The sequence below is a fragment of the Carex rostrata genome, chromosome 5, assembly GCF_964058835.1.
Source record: "Carex rostrata chromosome 5, lpCarRost1.2, whole genome shotgun sequence".
Lineage (NCBI taxonomy): Eukaryota > Viridiplantae > Streptophyta > Magnoliopsida > Poales > Cyperaceae > Carex > Carex rostrata.
Genome location: NC_135922.1, coordinates 6,246,578 through 6,264,064, shown reverse-complemented (window position 1 = coordinate 6,264,064; position 17,487 = coordinate 6,246,578). Strand labels below are relative to the sequence as shown.

Genomic DNA, 17,487 nt, shown 5'->3' with positions numbered 1-17,487 from the left:
GTGCAATTCCTGCAATATCTTTCTCAATAATTGATCCCTTTCCCAGATCTGAGATACTGTCATCCAGGCACATCCACCAAATGATTTTTTTACAGTTTTATAAACATGAGTAACAAGAGTGGTCTTTCCCACCCCACCCATCCCCCACACCGAAATTACATGGTTTTCACTGTCTTCATCACTCAACATGTCCATAAGCTTTTTCTTATTTTCATCAATTCCTGTAAGATCTCCTTCCATTTTAAAATGTTCATATTCTGCTGTTTTCCATCTCCCACCTTCTTGGTTTTCTCCTCTTTTTACAATACCACTGGTGTCATATTCGTTTTTTCTCTTCTGGATTTCCCCAAGTTGAGATTTTCTCTTTCTGAGCATTTTGGTGAGCTTGTACCAAGTCTTGACATGCTCCTCTGTTCTGCTCATTAAGCTTGTAAGTGAACTCATCTACAATATCTTCAATATCAAAAGCAACCCTTCTTATTTCCTGGATGAATTTTTTTATGTTAGCAGGTGTCTCACTAAATCTCTCTGCTTCATGTAGGAACCCTTGGATGGTCTCTAACTCTTCCTGGATATCTTTCATCTCATCGAAGAAGTTATGCATAGCGCATGCTTCGCTATTTAGGAATGAGCAAGTAGTTTTGACTGGTTCAACCACTAAAGTAGAACCAATTTTTATGAGCAAAGAACCCACCACAGCTTCAGCCATCACGTGTCTCTTGAACTTTTACTGAACTTGAAGATTAAATTCACTGCATAGTAAATTGGAAAGTTTTGTTCAAAAATTTGCTTTTCACTTGAATTACTAATGGAATGTAGCAAAATTCGATTGAATTAGGACCCTCAACCAACTGAATCCAACTGATATCCAATTTTTACTGATACAAAAAGGTATACAAAATGGTACATCATTTTTACTTATACCAAATTTTCTCTGCTTTTTTATTTCATTTTTCCTATTTTTTTTTTTTTTGGTCTTAATAAACGAAATGTTTAGGGATACCAGTATGAGTATAGTTGTACAAACAACCCAACAAATAGATATAGTACATCTTTGGTAACTAAAATTAATATATACTAATTAAACCTCATACAAGATAACTTAGAAAAAACAACGGAAACTTAAGAAGCTTGGGAATTACCTTGAGAGTTGAGACCAAAAGTATATTGGAGACCAGCTGGAGAAGAAGTGGTTGAAGCTCTTCTGTGCCTAGTGCTCCTCCGTAACTTGCTAGTCGCTGGTGGGGAGCAAGATCAAAGTCAATATGTTGGTTTAGTTAGTTAATTGAAAACTTTTCTTGATTAGTAGATTTTATTTTTTGGCTCCAATTGAGAAGGTAATAGGAAAGGCCATTAGAATATGTTCAGCAATTGTAAGCATAGCAATTTTGCTATTTATTACATAATTTGAAATTCATCATTTGTTGTTATCTATTCAAATCATGCTGAAATTAAAAGTTAACAATTTATTATTTTCTTTGCTAAGAATCAAAATGTACAGATTAATCATGCTGAAAATTTACACAAGACAACCCTTTCTACACTTAATTTATTCAGTGATTAACTGAAACGTACAGACCTCAAACTTTTCGATAGGAGGCAGAAATCTCAGTTCATAAAAGAAACAACTCAAGCAAACAAAACAACTGCAGTGGCGAATCTGAAATTGAAAAGAAAAGCAAAACAAAGAAACCAAAAAATATTACTAAAAAATTGTAAATGCCTTTCAGCAAGTGAAACTAACCCGATTTTTTTATTTATATCCAAAAAATAAATCAAATTACAAAAAATAACCACTATGCCGTTGAAATTCAAAAATTACCCAATCCGGTTAACCAGATTTTTTCTTTTTTTCCGGTGAACCAATTCCCGGAATTGGAAAAAATGTCCAATTATTGGATAACCGGAAATATGATTTTGGTCCGGTTATCCAATAACCGGTTTTTTTTTATAATAATAATAATAATAATAAATCTATGTGCCGAATTGGGAATTCAGCACACCCGTTTTTTTTTTTTTTTTTTTGAAAACAGAATTTTTTTATTTTTTGTATTAAAATATTAGAAATTTTGAATATATTTCTTTGAAAATAGATGGAATACAATATAATTTGATTTATTAGAAAGACTGCAACAAATAACCCGGATGAATATTTTTCAGATCGGATTTTTCGCGGCTGTAAGAAAAATTAATATATTTCTTTATGTATTATTGGAAAAAAATAAAAATGCTTAGATTCCGAGTTATTGATCCCGGTTCAAAAGTCACTTCTAAGTAATCTAGAAAATATTATGATCTTTCTAATAGATTTAATTTATTAAAAGTTGTATCTATTTTGAAAAAAAATAAAAACTTTAATTTATTTAATGATTGTTATTCAAAAATAATTCTCAAAATAGATACAACTTTTAATAAATTAAATCTATTAGAAAGATCATAATATTTTCTAGATTACTTAGAAGTGACTTTTGAACCGGGATCAATAACTCGGAATCTAAGCATTTTTATTTTTTTCCAATAATACATAAAGAAATATATTAATTTTTCTTACAACCGCGAAAAATCCGATCTGAAAAATATTGATCCGGGTTATTTGTTGCAGTCTTTCTAATAAATCAAATTATATTGTATTCCATCTATTTTCAAAGAAATATATTCAAAATTTCTAATATTTTAATACAAAAAATAAAAAAATTCTGTTTTTTTTTTAAAAAAAAGGGCGTGCTGAATTCCCAATTCGGCACATAGATTTATTATTATTATTATTATTATAAAAAAAAACCGGTTATTGGATAACCGGACCAAAATTATATTTCAGGTTATCCAATAACCGGACATTTTTCCCAATTCCGGGAATTGGTTCACCGGAAAAAAAGAAAAAATCCGGTTACTGGTTAACCGGATTGGGTAATTTTCGAATTTTAACGGCATAGTGGTTATTTTTTGTAATTTGATTTATTTTTTGGATATAAATAAAAAAATCGGGAAACTAACCATTGAGGATTTATTATACCGTCGATGCAAATGAAGGACAGATTGACTTTTGGTTACTTGTTATTGATCCTAGCGAAATTGATTAAGAAAAATTGTGCATTTTGATTAGATTTTGAATAAGCTTAGGAAATCCAATAATTCACTGATGACTTAATTAAATCAGCGTGTGTAAAATTTATTAAAAAAAGCTAAAATGTTGATGTCTAAGCACAAAAATATATAATTTCGTATTAACACCGAAGTATCGATCAAAGAATTTGAGTTAATTGATACAAAACACTTAATCCTAAAATAATGCAAAGAGCATCACAGGAGGCAGAAAACCCAATTCAGTTCAAGCAAATGCAGCAACTCACTGATGACCTAAATCTGCGCGTATAAAATTCATTAAAAAAAAAAGCTGAAATGTTGATGTTTAACCACAACAATATATTATTGCCTATTATCATTGTTGAGAATAATTGAATGAACGACGAATAAACAAACTGAATAATGTGATGTGAGTAAATTAATTGAAGAATGTCCTTGATTTGTAGATTTTGTTTTTTGGCTGAAATTGAGAAGATAATTCGGAAGGCTATTAGATTATTTTTAGCAATTGCAAGCATAGCAATTTTTTCCATTTATATTATAATTTGGAAATCATCATTTCTTGTTCTCTATTAAAATCAAATTTTAAAATAGTGATTATCGCTTCAATGTGGAATGTTAAAAGAAAAGTTATCGCGAATAGCGTAGCTATAACGAAAAATTATCCAACATAGCATTTTTTTTCAATAATTATATTTTATGTTTACACTAATTATCAACATTAACTAAAGTCTCACAGAGCAATAAATAACACAAAATTGATTAAAAAATTAGAATATTCATATTGAATCAGTACTAGTCCAAATTTTTATTCAAAAATATCCCTAATAATATCATAGACTATCTATTTTTTTTCATTCAAAAGAACCTATCATGATAAAAATAATATTTTCTATTAAAAATAACTTCTGCATCATGATAAAAAACAATATTTCTCACCCCCCACAAACTCAACATCCTCAAAAAAATTTCATTTTCTATCTCAAATACTGAATGTTATGTAGGATTATAAAACTTATAACCTCTTTAGCGCTCAACATTACCAATAAATAGCAACTAACATTCCTTTTGTCTAGTTTCGTCTCATGCGGCCTTATAAGACCTTTCCTCATTTAGACATCACCATACAAATCTATGTTTCAAACTAAGCTTTCACCCAGTTCAAACCTCAAAGGGATTTATGTTAGTCACTTTAGTGGGTACTCGGTTAAGGATATAAGCTGCAGACTTTAAGGCCTCACATCATAGATTATCTGATAAAGTAGTACGACTAATCATAGTTCTTACCATGTCCTCAAGCGTTCTATTGCGCTTCTGAGATACTCCGTTCATTGCTGGCGAACTAGGCAATGTATACTGAGGGACAATTCTGCATTCATCTATGAACTGAGCAAAAGGCCCTCGACGTTGTTCACCTGATGCATCATATCTGGCATAGTATTCTCTACCACGGTCAGATATGATGGTCTTAATGTGTCTATTGAGTTGAGCTCAACTTCCGCCTTAAACTTTTAAACATATAAAGGGCTTGAGCCTTTACCTTAAATAAAATATGTATAACCATATCTAAAATAGTTGTCAATGAATATAATAAAATACCGTTGCCATTTCTAGTGGCCATTCGAAACGATCCACTTTTTGGCTTCATATTTTCTTAAATTTGTTTGCTTCTCTTTTATGCAATTAACACAATCATTAAGATTTAAAAATTTAAGGGTTTGAGAATTTTATTAGACACAAGACGTTCAATTCTACATCTAGAATTACTTAATGTCTTGTGCCATAATGTGGCCGAATTCTCATTTGTCAATTTTACCAAATACTTCTTTTTATCTATATGCAAGGCTTATAAATATGAGCTATTGACATCCAAATAATGTAGGTTATCATAATTCGAATCAAAACCAGAATTAACTTGTTTTGAATTTTGAAATAAACCAATTTTTTGTAAATAAAATTACATAAACCGATTTATCATAAGCTCATATATATTTAAAACATAAATTTTATTGTCTAAAAGACAATATCATAAATATTTCATATAAATTCAATTAAAATCTAGTTTTCCCAAAAATAATCTATATAATTGTCAATAGCTCTCACCTTAATTTTATTACGATTGCCCACAAAGATGAGTCTTTCATCATCACTTGACTTCGATAATTTATGCAGTCTTACAAAAAAATACACTTATGTGAATAGTTTAAATCTATCCACCAATTGTATCCAGCTATAGAAGTTAATTAACTTCCTTACAAACCAAAAAAAGAGACATATCATTCTTAACACGCCAAGTATGAAATTATGGCTATGTTCTTTTCTGTGTCCAACTCCACAACAAAAGAAACAATCGGTATCATCTGACATGGCAATTATCTTGCCCTTTTTTCAGTTTCTTTTGAGTGTACTCTACAACTTCTTTATTATCCCTTATTTTATTCGATTGTTTTCTCTTTTCAAGACCTTAATTTTGGAGGTTGTACCAACATGGGGCATTTTTCGTCTTATCCCGTTTCAACGAATTTCTTCTCAATGTTCTTCAAAAAAAAGTCCTTAATGGTAACAATAAAATCTAAAATCATGCCCATTAATGCCTCTTCATGAACATCTTCATTAGCATAAGATACATGTCATTAAACATGTTTCACTTTTTCTTTTCCTTCTTTTGATCAGAAGTACTTGTATCCCTAATAGTGGGACAAGTTTCTCTAAACGCAAGGTCCAGATCCATGACACCGAGACCTATTACTATGTTCTCATGTCAAAATTTAAAGTTGGTTTCACTCAACATAAAAAAAAAGTTGTTTAGGCCTTTAACAATACTAACTGAAAAATAGCGAACTCAAAATCACAAAAAACAACACGAATAAAAAAACTAAATTTATAAATTATATTCAAATAAAGACTCAACTTGCTCAAAATATATCAAATTATTTTCTCTTTTGTTACTATACACATGAATTTCACAACCAGGTAAGTTTCCAGATAAGTCAGGGATCCCTAAGGATACACTTCGAATTCCGACTTGCCTAGACAGAACTTTCCTCGATATTGTTACATTCATAGTATCGTAACTTATCTTATTAAATCATCACATTTTATGAGACTTAAAAAACCATCTTAAAACTAAAGTATCGATTTCCATTAAGCGGCTACCTTTGGGTAACGGGTCAATTTCTTATGATACTTTGGCGCAATAATAAAGTACTGATAGTCTAGAATATACTGAACAACATGTCTTCCTTTGGGCCGACAATGTTGACATATGTGTAAAATTTTTGGTCATCACTATACTTTATTATCACTCACTTACACAAATATTTTTTTGTAACCATTACCTTCCTTTGGGCCGATAATGATTGCATCCATTAATTGCACCTTAACTTTCTTTCGTAAAATGAATTTAAATTTAACCTTGTCAAAAGAGGTACCTTTGGGTACAATTAGGACTCAATGAATTTAATGAGGTACCTTTGGGTACAATTAGGACTCAATGAATTTAATTCAAGATACATACAATTTTAATGCCTTTATAAGAATTATAATTTACATCTTAGCCATAAAACAAAATTGCAATTAAATAAATAAATATAATTGCATTATAATAACTGCAATTTTAATCCCAGAAATTATTTTGTAATTTTATAGAGAGTTATGTGGCCTTCACGAATTTTAGTGCAATATGCCAATTTGAAAAAGATATTTTGTGTATTTGCATCAAAAACCGTGTTGTCACATCAAAATCCATGCGGCCGAATCTGTTTTCTGAGTAGCTATAAAACTGTACTTGTTATGCTAAAATTGACCCATGATATAGAGAGATTTCATAATTTTGGAAGCACCTTAAATAACCTTTGAAATTTAGAAATTTAATTTTAAATCTGTATATTTTGTTTTAGAAAGTTTATCAAAAATAAATTTCACGAAAAACCCATAAAAATTCATAACTGCCTATTAAAATTTGCCAATAAAGGCTATGCGGAATTTTGCGTAGCCTCTGTGCGTCCACACGGAGGGTTGTACAAAATCTGCCAGGATCGATTTGATTAAAATTTTGTGATTTCAAATGAAAATCTTCTAGCAAATTTTAACCAACTTAATAACTGAAAAATAGGCAATTTTGGCAACAAATTTTTATGAGTTTTGTACTCTCCAAACCAAAATTTTTAGATGTAAAACAATCAAGAAAAATCCAACAAAAAATGACGAAAAAATCATCAATAATTTATTATTCTCTCTAGATCCTAAAAGACTTAATCTTTCGGCATAGGAAGACTCTGATACCACTTGTTGGGGAATCATAAGGCCAAACAATTATGCCTTATCTAGAGATCAAATAATTACATCTCATTTAGGGGTCAAACACTTACACCCCGGGAAGGAGAAGCAATTCCCAACCTTAACCTAAGGACCGTCCTATGCTAAAGTGAACCAAAACATAAATCATAAGTGCAGATCACAATACCTGATTTCATGTCATTTGTCATGGAATAACAAAAGCCATAGTAGAGCAAGCCGTCTCTATGAGCACGAGACAAGTCTTCAATGGCAAGAAGTCATTCTCGTCTTTTGTTGTCGAGTTGAGGAATAAGTCTTCCAAGATAGCAAGGTGTGGCCCTTGAAAAATCCTCTCTAAATTTTCTAATGGATTTCTCTTCTCTATTCTTTGATGGTCGAAGAAGAATAGAAGGCACACAAAACTGTGGTTTCTTAAGAGAAAAACATATGTTAAGTTTTTGTGTTTTTCTTGGTTACGTTGTGCCTTGGGGACCAATCTTTATATATCATAACATTTATGGTTATCTTCCAATTTGAAAAATGTATAATGTGCTGTCACATTAAAAACCGTGCTGACACATCAAAAGCTGTGCGTCTACAATAAGGGTGTAAACGGTCGGATGCGGATCAGATAGTGGTCTTACCGTATCCGTATCCGTTATAATTTTTCGGATACGGATAGGGATACGGATTGTCTCGGATACGGATACAGATTGGATATTAAATATTACGGATACAAATCGGATATCGAACGGATACGGATATTTTTCATAATTAGCTTGTTGGTTACAAAATATGTATTATATTATTAAAATATTAATCATTAATTATGTCATAGTGTTACATTATTCATCAAAATATATATCTATATGCAATTTAATAAATTATTGGGTATAATATGCAATTTAATAAATCAATTTAAGAATATATAGCACATTGTTGTGGTTTAAAAATATAAACGGTCGGATATGGATAGTAAAATGTCTTACCGTATCCTTATCCGTTATAATTTTTTGGATACGGATACGAATACGGATAGTCTCGGATACGGATACGGATACGGATAAGGATCGGATAATTTAGGTAATTTTTTGGATTCGGATCCGGACGAAATCGGAAAATATCCGATCCGTTTACACCCCTAGTCTACAATGATATCCGTGTGCACAACACAACCCTTCATAAAGGCAGATTTCTGACCTCTGAAAAATTACTTTTCTGAAATGTAAATTTCTAAATCAGTCCATCAATATTTTGATCTTTGCCTAAATTGTTTTATGCATTTATGGACCACATCCTAATGAATATATTAATTGTCTATTACCTTATTTGATCACTTTAATTGACAATCATATATGACAGCAAACAATCCATAGTTAGATCATTAAATCCAATGAGGTTGGCAATAAATCCAATAACAATATCACTTTATCCGATGTTCCCGAATCTCCTTAAAACAGTGATTTTGTATCTATCTAAAAAAATAGTAAATGAATTCTAAAAAATGTAAAATTTGGTCTCCAAGCATGTTTTATTATGAAGATTATGTTGAGCGGTTCGAATCGAATGTTCGAACTTTGAAAACGGAAATAAAAAGATGTGGAGCATATTGGAGCACAAAAATTATGGTGCATTTTGAACCCTCAAAATTAATATATACCAAACCTCATCCAAGATAAAAATAAAAAAAAATAAAAAGAGGGAGCCTGTAGAAGCTTGGATATTACCTTGAGACCAAAACTATATTATTGGAGACCAGCTGGGAAAGGAAATGGTTGAAGATCGTCTCTGCCTAGTGCTCCTCTGTTGATGCCTATTTTGCAATTTAGGTGACAGCATGAAATCTCGTCAATTGATCAAATTACAACTGTTTAAATACATGCACATGGACGAAATATGAGATCTAAGTTGGGTTTGGAAATTCATCATCTGATCTCGAGTTGACTTCACCGAGTAAAACCGGAATCAGATGAAGTTGAGCCGTTTGTCATATGATCACCATTGCAGGGGTTTTGGACCTCTGTAACTCGCCTAATCAGTCGATTTCCACCGAGTTGCTGGTGGGGAGTTGATCAATTTGGGAGGAAGAAAAGAGAGGAGGATTATTGGATTGTCCCTCAATCAAGATTCAAGTCAAATTGTTGGTTTAGGTACCCATGCATCGTGTTTCCCACTTATATCCAAGTTAAAATCTTGGTTTGGTCCATGTCAATTAAAAAAGAATAGAAGCCTATAATTAATACAAAAGTCAATATAAGTGTTTCATTTGCATTTTCCTTCATCCGTGCTAAATGATGATTATCTCTGTTGTAACAATCGTACAAATTCATAGTTTGAATTACAAAAGATGGTACAGAAAAAATTGTATATCAAAACATATCAGTTTAAATATTAGATTGTACATATTTCGTCACTAATTCGTTATCTTTTTATATTCATATTTACAAGAAACACATAAAAAATACCAAAAAAAAATTAATAAATAAATAATACATAAAAGGCACGGGTAATAGTATAAGTACTAAGAGGTTCCCAAAAATCTATTTTGTTTACCTGGCAGCATTGTAACAGCATTAAACGATCAATAAATTTTTTTTATTATATTTTAGATCTTCCAAACAAAAGAAAATTTGACATGTGAAAAACAATTTAATCGTGACATCTTACTAACATTTGAATTAAAGCAATATTTTTTTAAAACACTCTAAAGCCATAGAACGTTTTTTTCTGTCCAAAGATTATTATTTTTCCTGTTTAAATCAAAAAATTATTAGAACATGTTGTTGTGCTATTTGAAAAGAAAAGAAAATAAAATAAAACAGTTCTTTGTTCCATTTTCATTGAATAAATCAATGCAAATGATTACATTTTAAACAAGTTTAAGGACGTAACCCTATTTTGATTTAAAAAGTGAATTATCTTAAACTACTTCTCTTTTGTTGTTTATATATTTAGCTAATTAGTCTAATTGAGATTTGTACATTTGTAAATAGTGACAGATAAACAATTTAAAATAACATTTGATTTAGGTATACATATGAATTTCTTTTTGGACCTTTTAAATAACTACATCACCAAACGGTGTTTATAGACCAGACGTTGCAATGAGCGAATGACTACTTGTCGGATATCGAATGTGATATTATGTGACATTTTCAGAGTGTTGCTAATTGTGTGTTACCCGCCAATTGTTAATTTTTATTGGCAATACAGAAAATTTCATAATTTGTTCTTGCTGCAGGCCCCACCATGTGAAAAGTGCGAATATATGTAAAGATTACCTAGGTAGGTTTTCTTGCTATAGAACAGCAGTGCATGTTTTTGACCCAGCAACTGCTTTGCAATGACCCGCTGTACAGAAGTTATGCATTATGTACCGCAGAACTAAAACTAGGCTTTGGGCATTATAGTTACTAAATAAATAATGTTTGTAGGGAAATGTATAATGTGTTGAGTTAGGAACTTAGGATCGGACCTACCGATTCAAAATTTGAGTTCTTTTAGGGATCCAAATTCCACTCTATGTGGGCTCCAGCAGGTCAGGTAAAATTGAAGATTCGTCCGCAATAAAACTGAAGATTTTTATATATTAATTTTATGTTTTAATGCTACAAAAGGTTAGCCCACTACTAGAATTTTCAGTAATGGCAACGGTAGGATTGGGCTTGTTGCAACGGCTTACCCTTGCTATAGGCCCCAAAAACGCCATTTGCAAGCGCTACGCTTGCAATAACTACCGTTGCTTTAAACCTCCATGCAAATACTCAATTTCTGACTTTTAGCAAGCGCTTACGCTTGCTAAAACATTTCCCTAAACTTTCTGCAAGGGCAGCTGTTGCAAAAAGACACGCTTGCAAAAACTTTGTCCCACGTGAGCCACTGAGTATTAGCAAGGTTATGTAGCGTAGGCCCCACAGAGTATTAGCAAGGATATCATTTATGGGCCCCACGTATTATTTGCAAGAATGTCCCACGTGGGTCCCACCTGACTATTTGCAAGGGTAATGAATGTGGGTCCCACCTGATTATTTACAAGAATATCATTGATACTTTTTGCATGCTCCAATTCTATAATCCTTCCTCGTTGTACCAACTCGATACCAACCCGGTACCAACCCAATAAACTATTACATTTCCATTGAACCAGATTTATATAAACACATTGAAATATAGAGAACATTTAATAAACATTAATCAACATAGTACAATTATCATACATTGTACAAAAATACCAAAAAACATTACAACAAAAGTACTAAAATGAACTTCTAAATATATCCAAAACATATCCATCACCATAATTTACAATCAATAAATTATTTGCATAATTCTAAAATATGTCATTAGCGCCAATCATCAGACACAACATTTAAGCACATTCAAGATAGCTTTCGCAATCAAGTACCTAATTAAATAAACAATCAAAATATTAAATAATGAGTATTTAAGATAACAATACTTTCACAAAATATTTTGAAAACTTTACACATCTCATGAAATTCACTTAGATAAAATTTAGATCCTACTATACCTGCTAAATCCAGAACAGAAAAAACATTAACACACCAGTCCATATCCAGTAGCTTCAGTACAGAAGCTAGAACCTTACCAGAAGATCTTTGGTCCTTGTAAAACATACCTGTACCAAAACAAACTAAAGTAATCATTCAAAAAACCCTCAGTTTATCCAAATTAAGAAGTGTAGCATGAAATTTGTAATACAATAAGATGTACCTGGAAGTGACCAGAAAGTCATTTGTACTGCCCAAAGAGGTAACCCGCTCTCTTCGACCAAACCTAAAATATGTAATAATTATAGTGTGATGAGTAATGCCTTACATGACAGAAACAACTTTTGTGTATAGAAGTAGCAGCATGTCAGAACTCTTGGCAGGTGTTATTAATTACCAAATATTTCAGAATGCAGTGATCCCTTCTAGAATCAACACGTAGGTAGACCCGGTAACTTCTCTGCATTCACTGAAAATGAAAATAGAGCAATTTATCAATTTCTGTACAAAAGAATATAAGGATGACTTCTAAGAGGTCCTGGGTTCAAACCTTACATCAAAAAATATGGATGGACTTGGGACCAACTGGTCAGCAGTCACGGAACAAGACTTAAGCCTGGTTGGTCAAACTTCCAGACTCAGAACTAGGTCCAAATGGTAGGTCTTTCATGTTATTTCACCTCTCTATATTGGCTTCTTTTTGCAGCTGGGAGTCCTTACCTAGACTCTAGTGCCTTGCATCGTTTTCTACTTGGAACTTCCTTAACAGTACCTAAGAGACAAAATAAATTCAATTATACAAGTAATATGCCTAGCTTTTTGTCCTTTTTTATTATAATACACAACATCTAAGAGAAAAAAAATAGACCTGAAATTATCAACTGTGCCTTTTTTATTATAAGACACAACATCTAAGATCCACAAAGTTGCACAACATTCTTCAATGTTATCAACTGTGCCGCCTCCCACATGAAATTTGAACAAATAAATTCAATTATACAAGTAAGAAGAAAAACTTAACATATGAAAATAAGAAGAGAATTAGAAGCTCTGGAAAACTTGTATTGAACCCTACCAATACTCATTTACCCAATTAACCAGCTTGTTCCACAATTACCCAATTATATCATGCACAATCCAATTACATCCAACACACTTATAGCCTACAACAAATTTAAGGAAAAACGTATCATGTTAATAACATCAGCAGCAGTGATAATGAATTAGCAATATTATTAATAGAAAATATAGAACCAGATTGCTAATGACCAAGAAATTAAAAAAAACACACTTCCTTAGTTTCTAATATTGTGCTAAGGTCACTGAAATTATTAAAATTATGCTCTAAGGATGAAAAAAGTGACTATATAAATTGATCTGACACAAATTTTGTTTGGACTAATGGAATAGAGACTACAGTATATTAACCCAAAACTAAGGGACAAACAAATTCAAGGAACGCGTATAAAAGGAATCAATAAATAAACCGTAAATGAGCCGCCTCGCCTTCGCCTGAAGACCAGCCCTGCTGCATGTCCGCACTTGGCCAGCGATCGACTGAACCGGTCCCACCTGAGCCGCGTCCTGCCCTGCCTTCCCCGGCAGAGAAGTAAATCGATCTAACCTTCGTCTAGATCTGAATCGCGCCAGAGATAAGTAGCGGCGGAGGATAACTGTAGAATGAGCAGTGGAGGTGGCTAGGGTTTAAGGTGTGATGGAGGAGGTGGTGGAGTAGCAGCTAAGGAAGAGATCGGCGATCCTCAATCACACCTCGCACATTTGGTCCCACGGCGGCTGCCTGCCTCGGCAAACAGCTTCCAATCGACGGAGGTTGCGCTGAGCAGCGAAGGTAACGCCGGAGGGAGAGAGGAGCTGAAGTTGCTGATCGGCGGACAAAGAGGAGAGCCGGATTTGCATTGGGTGGCGGAGAGATTGATTTTGAAAATCCTCGGAGAGAGAGAGGGAGACAGAGGGAGGGAAATGAAATGAGTAAAGTTAGATGGCAGCTCACTAAATCCTCTCTCGATGCGAAACAAAAAAGTTTCTAAGTACATATATTAACAGAGCAGTTTTAGCTTCAATGCAGTACGTTTAATATATTGGATACTCTTTTTATACAGGTCGTGCATTGCATAAAATCAAAACCGCTCTGCTAATAAAATTACTTCAAATTTCAAAGCTCTGTGAGGAAATATTGAGAGAAAATTAAAAATAAAACAAAATAAAATTAAGTAATGCATGCATGCATAACAGATAACAAAAAAATTTCTTAAAGACAAATTAAGTAATTTTTTTATGTTTTCTATGGTCAAATTAATATTATAATTGATGGTACATATATGTTTAAATGTTTATGAATAATAATTGATGTTGGTTTTATTTTTTATAAATTCAACTAGTTCAATATTTTTACTATCAGATTGATAAAATAGCAATTAATAAAATGACAATAATTACAATGATATTGATAAAATTTATACCAAAATACAATGCTAGAACATTTTTATTGTATTATTAAATAATTTTGACAAATTAAATTGTATAGTTGTATATGCATGTTGCATCAATGACTTGTGTCAAACATACATCACCATAGAACATCAACTCTTGTTGAGTGAGTTAATGAAGGAATAAAGACAAACATCATCCGTTGGTCAATCAGAACCGTTCAAATCAAAGATTGTTCCATTAATTTCATTGTTGGTAAGTTTGATCTAATTTGATGTTCAATTACACATCCATCCAAGCAACGAAATATAACAACATCGTATGGCTATAAACACTACACATTGGATCGAAGCTTATAATTGTTGAAACTTCAAAACTTTTTCGTTTTTAAGATTCCTGGTACTAACTTGATCATTTTAAAAGAAATTAGGCGGTATTTCACTATAGATCGACCGTTGATTACTTATACAAAAATGAACGGTTCACAATTATTAGCTCAATTTTAATAGACAAATATTGATGAAATCATATGAAATTGACAATTACAAACATTATTTGGTCACAGGGTATACATAAATGTAGAAATTTTTTTTAAGGAATTTATTCATATTTTTTGTTGTACAAAAATCACTAATTTTATCAGATGTTGATATGAGTCGTTTGATGGGTGATGAAAGGTCATGATTTGTCTCCATTACAGGGGCTGTGGGTATGAGGTCAATTATGCAGAGGTAACATACTATTTCTGTTTATATTCTCCCTAGATGAAATCACGTGGATCCTTTAATAACCGTGCCAATTCTGATCATACGGCCCAGATCTAAACATAAATATTATGTTACCTCAGAGAAGCTCCTACCTTTTCCTCTTTCTGGCTATCTTCTCTTCTCCCCGCCAACTGCAAATTTGTGCTCCCGCCAATTGCTAATTTGTGCTCCCGCCCCTGCAAATTTTTGCTCCCCCAATTGCAATTTGTTTGCTCCCGCGTTAATGGACCGCCACGCTGCAATTTCGTCGATTGTACCCTTTTAATTGCTCCCTTTCTCACTCTCGCTCAAAGCCTCCCGGCCCTCCTCAGTCCTCACTCACTCTCGCTCTCTCACCCTCCAAGCTCGAGCGCACCAAATCCTCCCTACCCCTCTCTCTCTTCCTTGTCCGAGAGCAGCAGCAATAAGGCTACGCTAGGTGGATCCAAGGCAAACACAAGTTCGTGAGTAGCAGTGCTCGCCAGGTATTCGACAAAATACCTCTTTGAAATTTCTACTCTTATTAATTCTAAAATTTAATCAATTTTTGTCAATTAGCCTCTGGAATTGTGGTTAAAGGCAAACACAAGCTTACATTCATATAAGAAAAAAAAACAAATTGTGGTTTTTTTTGGATGAACAATGTCTTGGTCTTAATTTTTTTTTTTTGGCATATATGCTGTCTATTGTGTAGCTAATTAGGGGCAATTTTTAGTGGCAAACAAATAAATATTTTAAATTTTCACATATGAAGATTCTAGAAGAGTCAAGAAGTCGTATGATTTCATTGGTCTCAACCATTATGCTACCATTTCTGTTCAAGCTGACACAAGCATGTTGGAGAACCAGCTTCGCGACTACATGCATGACGTGGCTATAAAAATACCAGGTAAGTCAACTAAGTCAAGACTGGTATTTGGCTATCTGAAGAATTTAGGAAAGAGAGCTACCAGTTGGTACTGTCCTTTGTAGCCCACTAACACGGTGTTGGTGGCTTGGTGCTGCAACAAGAACCAATTTTGCAAAGGTAAATGACTGGCTTATTAATCTCGAAATGGGGACACAGACATTTCTAGTTGTGAGTGTGACTAATCAAATGAGGGCGCGCTTGATGACAATAGTTGTGTGCTTAGTCATTTTGAGTTCTAATTCTAGAATATAATTCTCATAACAATTTGCATATCTAAATTTCTGTATATATGTTTCAGGTGGAGCTTTCTTGTTCTTGAGGTGCTCTATCACAAGATCTACAAGGTTTTTTGCCCCTTCTTTTTTCATTATTTTCTGGTTCTGTTTTACAAAGTTGTAGATTACCAACTTGGGCTACTGACTGTGTATGGGATGAGCCTTTGTTTATACCTAGATCTTATCTTTTACATTTGTTGGCTAAATTTTTCACCTTTTTGTGTTATTTAGAAATTGAACTGTCAATAGCTTATCAAAGCATGTTGATGCTTGTTTAAGTGTTGCCTTGCTTGCTTGTTAGAATTCTGTGTTATGGCAACAAAGAGGGAAGGTTAATTTGATGGTTCTTTTTAAATATGGCAGTAAGTTTGAGGTTTTAACACTTATTGATTTTAATAAAATAAACCATTAGTGATGATTTATAAGAAATACAGGATAATTGATAAATTTTTAATGGATGTCTAAAAAATATGTGCATAGTTCCTGTCTTGTCAGTCCCATCAAGTTGATTATGCCTTTTAGTCCTTAATATGTCAAAAATATCAATTTTTATAATTTAATATATTTTGATTATGTGGAGTTTAATATAAATCCATCTAGAAGTATTTTTTTCTTCTATTTTAAGTTTTCTAATTAGTGTCAAATTTTTGCATGTATAAAAAGCTTCCTTGTATCAGTAGACAGTTCAAAAATAGTCTAGGATTACTCCTTGATTTAAACAACATAAAGTGTCAAATTTTCAGCAAAAACAACATCCATAGGTTTATACTATAGAACAAAGTGTTTGTTGCAGATTAGAAGGTTAAGAGGTAGAAACAGCCAGCAATACTAATTAAATAGTTGGTGAAAAAATAATATTAAAACCTCTAATCCATTGTAATATTGTTTTGTGTTAATGCATCCAGATTCTTCATTTATCTAATATCATTTACCTTCTATACAAGCAAATGAATACAATTGGTGATCAGAATAAGGGTCATGCACAACATTTTTCCAAAAAAAAGCCAAAGGGCGGGTTTGAACAACATTTGCAAATCATAAAAGCATTTGCAATGGTGACGCTTTCAAATAGATAGGGCCTTGCACCAAAATATTATAAACAACATTTGCAACAGTGGCTCTTGCAAATGATAAGTCGGACTCGAATAAAATAATATAAAAATCTACACTAAAAACAATTGCAACGGTGCCGCTTGCAAATAATAATCACTTGCACAATAAAATAATGTAAACAG

The 17,487-nt window shown here is 32.5% G+C and overlaps 2 protein-coding genes and 1 long non-coding RNA gene across 5 annotated transcripts in view; 1 reads left to right on the top strand and 2 right to left on the bottom strand.

Annotated features, from left to right (window-relative positions):
* LOC144553938 (disease resistance protein RPM1-like) overlaps window positions 1–1,232 on the bottom strand; it is a 52,761-nt gene extending 51,529 nt beyond the window's left edge. For all 3 annotated transcript variants that reach the window (XM_078302119.1, XM_078302116.1, XM_078302117.1), the window contains exon 1: window positions 1,143–1,232. The gene's annotated coding sequence lies outside the window, so the exon portion shown is untranslated. The remainder of the gene's footprint in view (window positions 1–1,142) is intronic.
* Window positions 1–17,487, bottom strand: part of LOC144553937 (disease resistance protein RPM1-like) — a 40,285-nt gene that overhangs the window by 15,965 nt on the left and 6,833 nt on the right. The window lies entirely within an intron of this gene.
* LOC144553944 (uncharacterized) overlaps window positions 11,531–17,487 on the top strand; it is a 68,409-nt gene continuing 62,452 nt past the window's right edge. Inside the window, exon 1 of the long non-coding RNA XR_013511479.1 lies at window positions 11,531–11,614. This is a non-coding gene — a long non-coding RNA (uncharacterized LOC144553944). The remainder of the gene's footprint in view (window positions 11,615–17,487) is intronic.